Below are 6,101 nucleotides of genomic sequence, written 5' to 3'. Positions count from 1 at the left end.
TAGAATTACTTATGCATAACTGAGTGATAAATAAATTTCACATCTATATTTTTTTCTCAGCCTTGAGATGTATATATTAAAATCACCAAAAATTATACAAAAAGTTAAACATAAAAGGCAAACAAATTCCCTGCAGCAGCTTCATAAAACTAAAATCACAACTACCAATTATGACAAAAAGCCACGAATTAATTAATTTTCATGACTTCTTGTCATTTTCTAATTTGATTAATTTTCTTGACACAAGTGATCTTAGTGACAAGCTGCCTGTCAATCCCATCTAAGATATCTGGTAAATCATTGATCCGATTATCTTTCTTGCAAAATTGTTGAAGAATATATATATATATATATATTTCTTCATAGAATGAATTAAGCAAGTCCATCTTCCTAGCACTTAATATCACCTGAGAGAAAACAAAAAGAGAAAAGAATTATTAGTAATTCTTAATTGAGTTTTAACAAGTTTTCACATAGAATAAATATGAACATATAAGGAAGTTCAAGGGAGAGAAAGGGATTCAAATCTTAGTTCTTAACCATTTTAAGGAGAGGTAACAACCAGTAAGCTAAATCTTAGTTTGTTAGGAAAGCTTTTTAATTATTCAAGTTTATATAAACATTCTCCGAAAAAGCAATAAAGTACTTTAGTTAAAAAGAAAGAAAAAGAATGCGTAAAAGTGAACATTTTACGTAGGAAGAACATCCAAATCCAGGAAAACATATTCCTTATGCATAGACAAACTCCACACTTGTCCTTGAAGATTTACTAAGAAATCAACTTAATTTATAGGCATACACAACAAAACTAAATTTAAATACCTAAGATTTTGTCATTTATTTTTGTATCTGTGAATTGCAATACTTAATGAATTCAGAAGCGTTACAACTACATAAATGTCATATGCTAACACACGTTACGATTTACTTACCAAATAATTGTTGGGGGTAGGTAGGTTTTTTTCTTCAATATTTTAGTTTCGAAGAAATGAACTTTTGAAAATGAAAAGTTCTTTCAAAATGAAGAAGTACTAACTATCCATTAAATTATTAGTTTGACCACTATATATAAATTATTTTCATATATTGAAAGAATAATAAACAAAAAAGGGAGAAGAAATATTGGAAAAAGTTAAGGATGGAACTAGGGTTATTAGTTTGGAAAGGTGAAAATCTTATATAATATGGATGGTAGATTTTTTACAATAGATCCAATAATCTAATACAATAAGAATAAATTAAAACAAAACATAATATAAAAAAATTTTCATTATTTAAGCTAAAGAAAACAATTTTTCATCACGTAAAAGTCATCGATCTATAAAGCATAATTTCGTATTTGTGGTGCTCTAGCATGTTAAAGAATTTAAATTTCATAAAAATTTTACATAACTTTCAATTAAGGCATGTGAAACTGGGGCAATAAACATTGGTATTTCAGATAGTTTGAATTGCTAAGAAACCTATCTATAAAAAGTAGACTAAAATAAACTCTAATGAAATTTTGAGGCGAGATTGAAGGTTACATGATTAAGAATGTTACATTAAATTTTGACTCTAGAATTGGAGAAGCATGTCTTTCTTTTTCCCATGATTGTTTACTTAAGTAAAACAGGTTGACTAACATTAATTAAAAGGACAAATTAATTTTACATTTAGATTGAGTCAAAAACCAAAAAACTATATAGTTAAAATTTGTTATGTCACTGACATATTAAGTAATGAGAATTACTTAACTTTAACTTTTCTAACTTAAGAGAAAAGAAATATCAATATAAAAACTTGTACTCGCTTGCCCCCTAGTTCCATCCTCGGTAAAAGTTAAGAAGAATGCTGGTTTTAGATTTCTATTGCTTATAAAAGAAGGGAAGAAGGTCCAAATTTATTATGTATGATAGATCGAATTTAATATTCATGTTTTTGGGTAATAATTTATCACTCATTTTGGAACATGTATAATTTTAAAACTGCATTTTTATTGGTTCAAAAATAATCAAAAGTTAACAGTAAAAAAAAAATTTCATTAAATTGTGGTTAGCTTCCTTATAGAAATTTTTTTTATCACGAACTTTTGATCAAACTTTTTACTAAATTAAAAGTATAGTCTTTCTAATTTTTCCTTTTTTTTCATTTTCCTTTTTGTCCCTCTTTATGCTTTGATTTTCTCGAATCATCATCCGTGAGAAGTTGGTAAGTACAACTGGTATTTATCTGTCGCATCCAGATTTTGAGGACATAATTGATACGAGGATCTAATGGGTAAGGTCCATTGACCCAAACAAGCCTCAGATAACAAAGATAGATTCAAATAATTATAATACATCGACATGAAGACGTAAAATCATATGCTCATAATATATTGGAAGCAAATTGAAATACTGTCTCATAAGACAAGCAAACATATATAAGAGAATGTGTGAAAGCATTCATGTAACAAATTCTTATTTACAAGTTTAGGTAGTGTGCGTCATACATTGACCAAACATAAACTATAACCAATATTTATAAATGTAAATAAAGTTCGACTTTGTTAGCGAAGTGGACTCATAAAGGTAAAGTTGATTGAGATGCCATGGACTTACCAACACATAGTATGGTGACCTTTTACTAGGAGCAACCCAACAAGTTATAGATTTGAAACTAACAAATACAACTTACGTGTGAGTTATAAAAGCCCAACGAGTAGACATGGGGAAAGGAACAAGCTAAACAAAGAATTGTTTATATAAAACACAATTTCATCAAATCATGTATTCTTAAAGTAAAAATCAAAATTGTAAATAAATAATGTAATAAAAACATTTCAATGTCATTGAAATAGTTTCAAAGACATACAAAACTTCTTATAGGTTTAATTCAGTGTAGTATGACTAAAAGTATCCATATACGTGCCCTTTGAAAGGATCAAAATTCTAAAATTTATGCCTAAGGTATTGATACCTTGCTTAGAAGTATTGATATTTTTCAAACAGTATGCTTATTAACTTGCAAGTATTAATACTTTTCTCGAAAGTATTGATACTTACAACGTAGAATCCTTCTTTAGGCATTTAGTTGGCAAAGTATAGATACCTTACTCTTGGGGTATTGATAATTGCTTCAAAATTTCCAAATTTTCTAGCCAAAATTTTTAGAATTTGGCTCCCACACTAAGTCTATCCTTTTCTTTGTTCATTCACATGATTCTCAACACATATCGAGTCATAAAACAAGTTTAAAAATAAAGTCCTTCATTTCATAACCTATAAACATAGGAGACTTAACTTCAAGTTAAATATCTCAATCAAATAACATCTTCTTAAGGATTCCAGTTTGTACTAACATCATAACATTCTTTTGAAGCCTTGTTAGAGCTTGAATCATACAAATGCATTACAACCAAGAGAGTAATGCTTAGGCCCCCTTACCTAGGCTGTGTAAAGGCACATATGTTATATAATTAAACAAGGGTATGGCAACCCTGAGGGTAATGTTTAACCCCACATTACCTAGGATCATGAATTTATGAAAGCACGCTTGCCACATAAATCAAACATATGTTTAACTTTACCCCATATGACTAGTATTCGTTTATACTCCTTATTAGCTAAGAGTCTGCACATTGTGCACAATGACTAACGTTATCATTGCTAGTAATAAATTCACTAACTTATGAGGCTCCTTTAAATAACAGAACAACATTTACACGGCAAACGCATATGCCTGCTCAAATATATGGGTGGGAAGTTGTACAAATACAATGTCCTTAATAAAAATTCATCTCTTTTAAAAGGGCAAATCTTATGATAAGGTTGTCTATGACTGAATCATATGTTAATGCTTTCAAGCATAAATCATTTACAAAAATTATTGAAGAGTCCACCCTCGAACGGCTCAATAACTTTTCAATGTCAAATTCATATTTTTAAAGCTCAAAAACATATAAAGTGCTTGTTCCCTATGAACTAGAACTAAATATAGCATATCCATATTTACATAGCTTAATATCATTGTAAATCATGTTAAAGTATAGCATCCAAAAATAGTATATTTCATCGAAATACTTAATTTGAAACCTTAAATTTTAATATAAGGATTTAATGATAAATTCCTTGGTGAGCTTATGAAACACCTCTTTTAAACTTGAAATTCCCTAATTTCTATCCTTAGGAATCCATAGTTTAAAGGTTGCGAGGTTTATGGAAGTCGTAGGAAGGAAATTGAGCTTAAAAACACGTCGTTTTTGTATTCTAGAGCTAGAAGGGATGATCCCTTTGCATGGGGGGTTGATCCTCGGGTGCGCAAAACACTCAAAATACTTTTTGAAAGAGAAGGATTGACCTCTACCCTTTAAAGAGTCGATTTTTAAAGCACAAAAATGCAAGAAAAAAACCTTCTGAAGCTCCAGGATCAAGCCTTGCACATTAAAAGGTTGATCTTTTGGGCCCTCACACAGAAAAAAATAAATTAGTGAACACCCCCCCACATGAAATTTCTCTCAATTTCTCTCTTTTCACTCATTTCTTCTCTCAATTCCTCTATTCTTCTTTGCCTTTCAAGACCCTTTAACACCATCATCAAACATTGGTTTCGAAGAGAAAAAGGTAAGGGTTTCAAGCTCATAAAGCTCTTTTAGACGTAAGTTTCAAGTTTGTAACTTTTTCCCTCTCAACCCAATAGTTTTTGTCTAGGTTTTCAAAGCTTTTGCAAGATTCCTTGTTTAGATGCTCACCAAGGTAAGGCAAGCTATAAGTTAGGTTGTTTATTTAATGGGTATGACTTTTGGTAGAAGAGTTGATGAATATTTTTGGATTTAAGTGAAGATTGGTTAGGGTTTAAAATGGGTATTTAATGTACTATGAATTTATTGAAGATTTATGAGGTTATTAATGATTAATCATCATTTTAGGTCTTGTTGAAGACTTTAAACCTCCATGATGAAGTAGGGTTTGGTTAGTTGAAGGTGCTTGGAAAAGAGTGTTCTTGAGTTGTGAGTAGATATGTTGTTTTGAAATTATTTTGATATATCACTAAGCATGTTTAAATGCTTTTGGAAATCAATGATTATCATGGAAGACTACATGTGTGAAATGCTTGTGATGCCAAATTATTTTGAAAATCTTGGTTTGAAAAGAATATGTATGTAATTACATATTAGTTTGCATACGTGGGAAACAAGCCTTTATTTGTTTGAAATTTCATTTCAAAACATGTTAAGCATGATTTGTATATGCTTTTGGTCTTGAAAAGTGTTTGAATAGTACTATAATGTGATGTTTGGTTTTGAAATTTGATGATTAGAAATCACAGTACTATATGGAATTCATGTACTAACAGGGTTAAGCTTTCTACTATTGTTGTGGGAATATGCCTCTTAGCATATTTGGATTATACCCCTTAGCGTATTGTTTACATGCCATAAGATGAATGGTTATATGCTTTAGAATATTTGGTTTATATGCCTTAACATATTGATTATATGCCTTAGCATGTGTGATTATACACTTTAGCGAATTTCATTTATATGCCTTAGCATGTTTGGTTATATGTATTAACATATTTGGTTTATATAACTTACACGATTGGGAACATGAGTATATACTTGGAATGATATGTGAATGGATTGATGTATGATAAATGCCTTGTGTATTTAAATACAAATGTTAAATGATGTTTGGATTTAGTTTTCCATGAGATAATGTTGTGGATTAGATCTTTTGGTAAGGGAAGGCATAACCTTTTGGAAAAAAAAAATACTACCAATTTAGAGCCTTAGAGCTCAAATTTTGGAAGTAGGAAAGGAAAGATTGATCCAAAAGAGGTTGATCCCATGAGTTTGTAAAGTAACTTTAGCATTCTAGAATTCAGATATTGACCCCCTGAGAGATAAAGGGTTGATCCCTAACGAGAAAAACCATGTAGGAAAACATTTTGTAATGCAAGGATTGACCTCTAAGGGAAAGAAAGATGATCCCTAGAAAACAAAATGTTTTGGAATTATATTCTGTGTTGAAGGGATTGACCCCCCCCCTCTTTTAAAGGTTTGATCCCTGCAGTTGAATTTGCACTATTTTGGATGTTTTGGCCATGTTTGATAAATGTTGTTTAGGTAATCTTAGACT

The sequence above is a fragment of the Theobroma cacao genome, chromosome 10 (assembly GCF_000208745.1).
Source record: "Theobroma cacao cultivar B97-61/B2 chromosome 10, Criollo_cocoa_genome_V2, whole genome shotgun sequence".
Classification (NCBI taxonomy): Eukaryota; Viridiplantae; Streptophyta; class Magnoliopsida; order Malvales; family Malvaceae; genus Theobroma; species Theobroma cacao.
Note: the sequence above shows the minus strand (reverse complement) of the source record.